Consider the following 10,356-nt stretch of genomic DNA (forward strand, 5'->3'; position numbering starts at 1 on the left):
TATTTTCAGTTGTGGGCAGGCCTGGAAGAAGGCTAATTTACAGATTGATGTCAAGGCAGCTACAGGTTGGGATTGCAGTAATTGGCCCGATGGATGAAGGAAAGCATGACTCTGCTGATTGTCTAGACTTCTCTGCTTCTTTTATTTATTTAATTTAATTTATTGAGTCCTCTTGGAGAAGGGTGGTATACAAATTAAATAAATAAATAAAAAATCTAATCTAGTGAAAAGGGCAAAGGGTGACATGATAGCCGTATTTCAATATATGTGAGGGGGCTGGTGAACAATCCGTTCCCAGGTTTCAGTTTTAGCTCTGGGGCAAAAGGAGAAACGTCACATCCTGAGGAGAAATGTGCTGAAGCAGGGGTCTTCAGTCTTGACAAGGTTAAGATTTGTGGACTTCAACTCCCAGAATTCCCCAGCCAGCACAGACCACAAGTTGTCAAGGTTGGACACTCCCATGCTGAAGGTTATATAAACAGAGGGATAGAATCAAAACCATGTGAAGCATTAGTACTACTTTATAAAGCCTTAGTAAGACCACAACTGGAATACTGCATCCAGTTTTGGTCACCGCATTACAAAAAAGATGTCTTTGGAAAATGTGCAAAGAAAAGCAGCTAAGATGATTAAAGGCCTGGAGACAAAAACATATGAAGAACGGTTGCAGGAATTGATTATGGCCAGTTTAGAGAAAAGAAGGACTAGGGGTGACATGGTAGCAGTCTTCCAGTATTTGAGGGGCTGCCACAAAGAAGAGGAGGGGGTCAACCTATTCTCCAAAGCACCAGAAGGCAGGGCAAGAAACAATGGATGGAAACTAACCAAGGAGAGAAGCAACCTGGAACTAAGAAGAAATTTCATAATGGTGAGAATAATCAATCAATGGAAGGGCTTGCCTTCAGAAGTTGTGGTTGCTCCATCACTGGAGGCTTTCAAAAGGAGACTGGACAATAATTTGTCTGAAATGACAAAGGGTCTCCTGCTCAAGCAGGAGGTTGGACTAGAAGACCTCCAAGGTCCCTTCCAACTCTGTTATCCTATGTTCTATGATCTCTCAGGGATTGCTTGGCGATGCAGCCCAAGAATGACACAGAACAATCCAGCCAGAGTTTAGTTCTTTCTTTGGTCGCACTAAGAGATAGAATCTTGCCAGATGAAAACTTTACTATGGGTAGTCCTCACTTAATGACCATCACTTAGTGACTGTTCAACATTACGATGGACACACACACACACCCTACTTATGACCTGGTTCTGAACTTCCAACAGCTGCACATATCCCTTGTGGTTACATGACACATTACAGCTGCCTGGCACCTGGCTTAACATTGACAGTCAGCGCTCCAATTGATTGCCATTCATATAACCTTATCCATCCCATATTGTTTTATCAAGAAGTAGGATGTGATCTACTTTGTCAAATGCCTTACTGAATTCAGTACCTCAGGACAGGACAAGAAGCAATGGGTGGAATCTCATCAGAGGGAGATCCAATCTGGAAAGAAGGAGGAATTTCCCAAGAGTAAGAATGATTAATCCACGGAACAACTTGCCTCCTGGAGTTGTGAGTACACCATCACTGGAGGTTTATAATAGACTGGATAACTATTTGTGCAGAATGGAAGAAGGAGTCCTGCCTTAGGCAGGAACTAGAAAACCTCCAAAGTCCTTCCCGCTCTGAGGCTCTATGATTCAAATATCAAACCCTTCATCTTTCTGACTTTAACCGGTAAGGCTGGTAATTAAGTATGCAAACTTTCTAGCTAATTAATCTGCAACTGGAATAGGAAGTTAGCTGAGAAAACAACTGCTGGCCTGATACCAAATCTCTTGATAAGGCTATCACCAATAAGGCTATGGTAGCCTTCCAGGAATTTTAGGGCAAGGATATGAGGCCCAAGAATGAAGGTTTTTCAAAGACACGGGGTCTCTCTAGCTAAACTAGCTATATCAATCCTCCATGAGAGCTCTTAGGATGCAGAGGGCACAGGATCTGTTTTTTTGTTTGTTTGAAAATACATGACTTCACTTTCTCTGTGGTCAAAATAGAGGCTGCAGCGTTACAGGGCCATATACAGTCAGGTCCAGAAATATTGGGACAGCAATACAATTCTAACATCTTTGGCTCTATACACCACCACAATGGAGTTGGAATGAAACAAACACAATGTGCTTTAACTGCAGACTGTCAGCTTTAATTTGAGGGTATGTACATCCAACTCAGGTGAACGGTGTAGGACTTACAGCAGTTTGCATATGTGCCTCCCACTTGTTAAGGGACCAAAGGTAATGGGACAATTGGCTTCTCAGCTGTTCCATGGCCAGGTGTGTGATATTCCCTCATTACCCCAATTACAATGTGCAGATAAAAGGCCCAGAGTTCATTTCAAGTGTGCTATTTGCATTTGGAATCTGTTGCTGTCAACTCTCAAGATGAGATCCAAAGAGCTGTCACTATCAGTGAAGCAAGCCATCATTAGGCTGAAGAAACAAAACAAACCCATCAGACAGATAGCAAGAACATTAGGCATGGCCAAAACAACTGTTTGGAACATTCTCAAAAAGAAGGAATATACCGGTGAGCTCAGCAACACCAGAAGACACAGGAGACCATGGAAAACAACTGTGGTGAATGACTGAAGAATTCTTTCCCTGGGGAAGAAAACACCCTTCACAACAGTTGGCCAGATCAAGAACACTCTCCAGGAGGTAGGTGTATGTGTGTCAAAGTCAACAATCAAGAAAAGACTTCAACAGAGTGAATACAGAGGGTTCACCACAAGATGTAAACCATTGGTGAGCCTCAAAAACAGGAAGGCCAGATTAGAGTTTGCCAAACAACATCTAACAAAGCCTTCACAGTTCTGGAACAAGATCTTATGGACAGATGAGACCAAGATCAACTTGTACCAGAGTGATGGGAAGAAAAGAGTATGGCGAAGGAAAGGAACTGCTCATGATCTTAAGCATACCACCTCATCAGTGAAGCATGGTGGTGGTAGTGTCATGGCATGGGCATGTATGGCTGCCAATGGAACTGGTTCTCCTGTATTTATTGATGATGTGACTGCTGACAAAAGCAGCAGGATGAATTCTGAAGTGTTTCGGGCAATATTACCTGCTCACATTCAGCCAAATGCTGCAGAACTCATTGGATGGCGCTTCACAGTGCAGATGGACAATGACCCAAAGCATACTGCAAAAGCAACCAAAGAGTTTTTGCAGGGACAGAAGTGGAATGTTATGCAATGGCCAAGTCAATCACCTGACCTGAATCCCATTGAGCATGCATTTCACTTGCTGAAGGGAAAATGCCTCAAGAACAAGCAGGAACTGAAGACAGTTGCAGTAGAGGCCTGGCAGAGCATCACCAGGGATGAAACCCAGCATCTGGTGATGTCTATGCGTTCCAGACTTCAGGCTGTGATTGACTGCAAAGGATTTGCAACCAAGTATTACGAAGGGAAAGTTTGATTTATGATTATTATTCTGTCCCATTACCTTTGGTCCCTTAACAAGTGGGAGGCACATATGCAAACTGCTGTAAGTCCTACACTGTTCACCTGAGTTGGATGTACATACCCTCAAATTAAAGCTGACAGTCTGCAGTTAAAGCACATTGTGTTTGTTTCATTCCAACTCCATTGTGGTGGTTTATAGAGCCAAAGATGTTAGAATTGTATCGATGTCCCAATATTTCTGGACCTGACTGTATATTTATTTATTTATTTATTTATTATATTTCTATACCGCCTTTCTCCCGTAGGACTCAAGGCGGTGTACAGTCAAGAAAAATATAGACACACAAACATCATAAAATTGCTAATTAAAATTATTAGTTTGGTCAATTAAATAAAACACAGAATTAGATCACATTTAAAAAATCATTCACATGTTCATATGTTTAGCCCCGCCTGTTGGAACATCAGGGTCTTGAGGGCACGGTGGAAAGCACGGAGATCAGGGATATTCCGTATCTCCGGGGGCAGTTCATTCCAAAGGGTTGGAGCCCCCACAGAGAAGGGCCTCCCCCTGGGAGTCGCCAGTCGACATAATTTGACTGACGGTACCCTGAGGAGACCCTCCCTGTGAGAACGAACTGGTCGGTGGGAGGCTATTGGTGGCAAAAGACGGTCTCATAGGTACCCAGGTCCTAAGCCATGGAGCGCTTTAAAGGTGATAACTAACACCTTGAATCGCACCCGGAAGACCACCGGGAGCCAGTGCAGCTCGCGTAGGAGAGGTGTTACATGGGTGTAACGAGCTGCGCCCATAATCACCCGCGCGGCTACGTTCTGGACCAGTTGGAGCCTCCGGGTGCTTTTCAAGGGGAGCCCCATGTAGAGAGCATTACAGTAGTCCATACGGGAGGTAACTAGGGCATGAGTGACCGTGCGCAAGGCTTCCCGATCCAGAAAGGGATGCAACTGGCGGATCAGGCAAACCTGATAAAAGGCACCCCTGGCCACGGCCGTCAAATGATCTTCTAAAGATAACCGTGAATCCAGGAGGACACCCAAGTTGCGGGCCCTCTTTGTGGAGAGCAAGATCTCATCCCCTATTGTCAGTGATGGTACCAGCTGACTATACGGGGACGCCGGAAGCCACAGCCACTCGGTCTTGGAGGGGTTGAGTCTGAGAGTTTGTTTCTCCCCATCCAGATCCGCACGGCCTCCAGGCAACGGGACATCACAGCAAGGGCATCAGTGGGGTGGTCTGGGGTGGAGATGTATAGCTGTGTGTCACCAGCATACTGATGAACACTCACCCCGAAACCACGGATGATCTCGCCTAGCGGTTTTACATAAATGTTGAACAGAAGGGGTGAGAGGACTGACCCTTGTGGCACCCCACAAATAAGGTGCCTCGAGGTCGACCTCTGCCCCCCTGCCAACACAAACTGCGAACGGTCAGAGAGGAAGGAGGAGAACCACCAAAGCACGGTACCCCCTATTCCTAACCCCTCCAGCCGGTGCAGTAAGATACAATGGTCGATGGTATCAAAAGCCGCTGAGAGATCTAATAGGACCAGGATAGAGGAGCAGCCTCTGTCCCGAGCCCTCCAGAGATCATCCACCAATGCGACCAATGCCGTTTCCGTGCTGTATCGTGACCTGAAGCCCGACTGGAACGGATCCAGATAGACAACTTCATCCAGGTATCAGGGGAGTTGTCACGCCACCACACTCTCAACAACCTTCGCAACAAAGCGAAGATTGGAGACTGGACGATAATTTGATAATATAGCCGGATCCAGGGAAGGCTTCTTGAGGAGGGGCTTCACAACCGCCTCTTTCAAGGCGGCGGGAAAGACACCCTCACTCAGAGAAGCATTTATAATCCCCTGGAGCCAGCCTCGTGTAACCTCCCGGGAGGCCAGTACCAACCAGGAGGGACACGGGTCCAATAAACATGCGGCAGCGTTAAGCTTGCCCAGAATCCTGTCCACGTCCTCAGGAGCCACAGAGTCAAACTCTTCCCAGATAACGCTCTCAAGACCTGCCCCCGTCTCCTCCCCTGGATCTACCCAATCGGAGTCCAGGCCTTCCCGAATCTGAGCGACTTTATCATGCAGGAATTGTACAAAATCCTCAGCTCGACCCTTTAAGGGATCTTCCCGTACCCCCACCTGAAGTAGGGAGCGGGTCACCCTAAACAGCGCAGCTGGGCGGTTCTCTGCAGATGCAATAAGAGCGGAGAAGTAGCTAGACTTCGCCGCTCTTATCGCCACTAGGTAGGTCTTAATATAAGATCTCACCTGTGTTCGGTCAGATTCAGATCGGCTTGTCCTCCAATCGCTCTCCAGGCGTCTTTTCCGACGCTTCATCTCTCTCAGCTCCTCGGAAAACCAAGGAGCTAGACGAGATCGGCATCGAGTCAGAGGCCGCAAAGGCACAACGCGGTCCAAGGCCACAGTAGCCGCCCTTTCCCAGGCGACCACCAGGTCCTCAGTCGAGTCGTGAGCCAGAGTCTCAGGAAATGGCCCAAGCTCCATCAGGAACCTTTCGGGGTCCATCAGGCACCTGGGACGGAACCATTTGGTTGGTTCCGTCTCCCTGCGGTGGGTAGAAGTTACTTGAAAGTCCATGTGAAGGAGAGAATGATCAGACCATGACAAGGGCTTGATGTCTATATCCCCTATTCTTAGATCATTCAGCCACTGATCAGAGACAAAAATCAAATCCAGAGTGTGATTCCCCAAGTGGGTGGGGCCTTGAACTACCTGGGTCAGGTCCATGGCCGTCATGGAAGCCATGAACTCCGAGCCGTCTCCGACATCTCACCAGCGGATGGCAGGTTAAAATCCCCCATAACAATAAGTCTGGGGGTTTCCACTGCCACCCCGGCTATAATGTCGAGCAGCTCAGGCAGGACCGCTGTTACGTGGCAGGGAGCCAGGTACGCAATCAGTAGGCCCATCTGAATCCCCCGACCCCACTTCACAAGGAGGGACTCACATCCAACTATCTGAGGAACAGTGGCCTCCCTCGGGCAAAGACTTTCTCTAATGATTGCTGCCACTCCCCCACCCCTTCCCTGAGTCCTTGGCTGATGGAATGCACGGAAACCTGGCGGGCACATTTCCACAAGGGGAATTCCTCCCTCCTGGCCTAACCAGGTCTCCGTAATCCCTGCCAGGTCAGCACCCCCCTCTGAAATAAGATCATGAATGAGGGGGGCTTTATTTACCACTGACCTGGCATTACATAACATCAGCCGTAGACCCAGGGTCTGAGACTGTGAACAACCCGGGAAACGAGCAGTGCTTTGGGGGTCGGAGTGGGCAATCGCTCGTAAACAACAAGTGCGCACTCCCGAAACATAATATGGCCCCCTGCAGCCATCATATCTGCCCCTCCCACTTACTATACTAATGCCCATCGCTTCATCCCCCTGCATCCTTGTCAGATTTCTGTCCCCATCCTCCCACCATGATTATCAGACCCATTTCCCCTTTCAGTGGATTTATGGATCCCCCCAGATCCATTCCCACAATCCCTCCCAGAACCCCTTAAAATAGAACTTAAAGATTTATCTAAAAACCCCCAAAGCCATCGGTTTTTTGCAAACCACCTCTCAGGGTTCCAAAACCCGTCCTCAAGGGCAGCCCTTGATAACTGAGAGGGCCAGACATGCGAGAGGGGGGAATCTCGCAGTGCAAGGAGCTCCGCAGTTGAATACATCAAAGATAGGAGCGAGTTGAAGGAGATGAAGGATCATTTTCTTCTAAGAGTGTTAGAGATGGTTAAGACAGGTAATTTAAAATAAGGGAGGAAATAGATGTTAAAGGAAGACCAATATGTTACAAATGTCAATACATTGGAACATCATCGCCCTCTCACGACGATGGGAAGTCTTGTGGTTGTAGTAAGTCCATCCAAAGGAGGTGGGGGTAGAGGTCTCAAAGGGTCGTCCTCTCACAGCGACCAAACCATTTGAAACAAACAAAGAGAAGGTGGTCTATCTCCCCATAATCCAAGACTCTCGATGTCTGTATCTCCTCCAGTCCTGATACCAGCAATGGCCGAGGATTAGATCAAAAAAGTAAGGCAGAGCCACTGGACAAAGTATTTAGGGTTAAATAATCAGGGTAATCTTGGGGAATAGGTGGTAAATAAAGCTGCAGATCAATCTAAGATTGCAAGTTAACGCTGAGTGGTCGTAATAGATCTAGATCTGATAAAGGAGAGAGGGACAGTTGAGGGGGAGAGTAAGTCATCATCTCCAGTTTGTAATCCTCAGTCCCTATCCATCACCTTGCTCAGGCTACTTAGTTCAATTAGTTTAATAAGTCCTCAGAGTTTCAAGAAAGAGGAGTGCAACAGATCCCTAGAGGTTGAAGGGATCCTAACATTTATAGCCTTTGCAGCATTGCCCTCTCCTCTATTAACAACGAGGGCTTCCTTGCAGCCTCCTGGTGTTGCCATCGCTGCCATTAGCGCCATTCCCCTCGCCATTGTGGTAACCCCCCTTGCCATAGACATCATCGCCGCCGTGTTGCTACATGCAGCGCCTATTAGCCCAGGCATCATTATCAACACCCTATCCGGAGTCGCTGTTGCCACCGTCTCGCCAACCATTTCATGTATTAGACTCAGGGGTTGACCCGGTCGTGACAGCCAGGCTTTGATGTTGACATTCTCCCCACCGCCCTCAGTCTTTTTACCGACAAACAGCTGATCTTCGGGCTCCGCTCGGGTTTTATCCTTGGGCTCCATCCACAGCTCTATTGAGCCGAAAATACCTCAGCTTGCTGGGAGGGGGGTCTGTGGATGGTTAATTGACCCCCACACTCTTGAAAATGTCGAAACATCTCCCTCCTAGCCTCGGAGTTTCAGCTCTGAGCTGCCATTTTGTTTTGCAACTGTCAACGGAATGGTTATAGATTACTGGCTCTGTGTGAAGCTGGATGAAAGCACTGAGTGGCTCCAATCTGGGAAATAGGAACAAGGAGGTCCATAACAAGATTCCAGAGAATCGAGGAAGTTGGAATAATGGATAGTAGCTGCAAGATGGAGTTCAACAAGGACAAACCTGCAGCCCTCTATTTGTGTAGGGAAAATATGACCCAGCATTGCATGGCAGTGAGATGGGCAGGATATAAATTTAATTAATAAGTAGGTAAGTAAGTAAGTAAATAAATTTTAAAAAATCAAAGGCATGAAGTGACTGTGTAAGAAACTGATGGAAATAGTGTTGTTTTTGCAAAGAAAGCAACTTTTGAGAGATGTGCGTTTAAAAGTTCAGTGGAATATTGGAACATTAAAAGGCAAAAAGGTAAAGATTGGAAAACAAGAAGGGTTTGCTATTTTGGTAAACTATTATATAAGCAGATTAGCTAACCAAACAGTCTAGCATATAGTAGAGAAATTAACTTTTTGCCTCAATTTATTAAGCTTATGCTCTTCGGATTGTAAGAAAACAGGAAATGTAGGTTAAGAAATAAATCTAAAAAGGGAGTAGTCCACAAAAAAGGGAACAGGGCAAAAAATGGGAAGGCAGATTAAACATGGGGAAATTCATGGAGAAGGGAAACAGGTGTTCCGAGAAGATTTGACCCTGTAGTCTTTGTCAAAGTGGGCTGCAAGGGAGGGACTTGTGCTTCGGGTTGAGGGAATAAAAAGCTGTTGAAATACATTCTTGAGTGTGGTGTGGGCCTACTTGCTAGCCACCTGCTCTTGCAAGAACTTATTTTATAATAAATTGTTTGCTGCTTCACTTCATGACTCTGTCAAATTTCTGACTGGTGAGTCCGTTTCTCACAACTGCACTGGATAGACCACATCTGGAAAGCATTTGGATATCATTCTGAATCCCAAGCTGCACAGGAGCCAAAAGAGTGATTCTGCCACAAAATAAACGTTTTAACATGTGATCCTTGACCGCATCAAAAGAAGTATAGTGTTGTTGCTCCTTGCTATTCCGCACTGGTCAGACTTAGAACATAGAATAAATTCTCAGGAGGTGCTCAGTTGGAGACTGGAGGGTCAACTGTGGCAGTATATTACAAGAGAGGATTGTTCTATCTAGATCAGGGGTCAGCAACCTGCGGCTCTAGAGCCGCATGCGGCTCTTTGGGCCTTCTACTGTGGCTCCCTGTCGGGTGATCCCACCACTGGCTGGCCCCGCCCCTCGCCCTCCCCTCCCAATCACTCCTGGCCTGAGAAGGTAAGGGTGACAGTGGGGGATGGAGAAGCAGCCAGGGCAGGGACAGAGAGATACAGAGAGGGGGAGAGAGAGAAAGACATAGAGAGATACAGAGGGAGAGGGAGGGAGGGGAGAGAGAGACATGTCAAAAGGATTTTATGATTCCCGGTGTTTTTTAACAACCGGTTCTCTGCCCTAATGACTGGCTGGGTAGGCGTGGCTGGGGGGAGGTCATGTGATTGGTGGAAATGAGCGACATTGAGTTGGCCCCGCCCACCCGGGTTTTGTGGCTCCCGGTGTTTTCTTTTCTGTGGGAAACGGGTCCACATGGCTCTTTGAGTGCTTAAGGTTGCAGACCCCTGATCTAGATGGTCCTGAATGTTATTGACAAACGGCTGCATGAGTTGATTACAAGAAGTGAACATTCTCCGGCTACTTTCAGAGGACTGAGAAACTTTACCGATCAAGGGGCTTCAACAGAGGATGGATGGCCATTCAGTGCACCCAGAAACGCAGTGAGAGGGTTGGATGGATCAAGTGTTTCTCAATTCTGGCAATATGAAGACTTCAACTCCCAGAATCCCTCACCCAGCAGGGCAGGGAGTTGAAGCCGCCCACCTCCGAGAAACACTGGACCAGACGATCCGCGAGGCCCCGCCCAGTCGAGGCCGAAAGCCAATCGCAGGCGAAAGCCTCGACTCTTAC

The 10,356-nt window shown here is 47.3% G+C and overlaps 1 protein-coding gene across 2 annotated transcripts in view; it reads right to left on the reverse strand.

The window, feature by feature from the left end:
- Positions 1 to 10,356, reverse strand: part of LOC117667384 (hexosaminidase D-like) — a 256,224-nt gene that overhangs the window by 40,185 nt on the left and 205,683 nt on the right. The window lies entirely within an intron of this gene.

The sequence above is a fragment of the Pantherophis guttatus genome, chromosome 14 (genome assembly GCF_059756535.1).
Source record: "Pantherophis guttatus breed Tessera chromosome 14, ASM5975653v1, whole genome shotgun sequence".
Lineage (NCBI taxonomy): Eukaryota > Metazoa > Chordata > Lepidosauria > Squamata > Colubridae > Pantherophis > Pantherophis guttatus.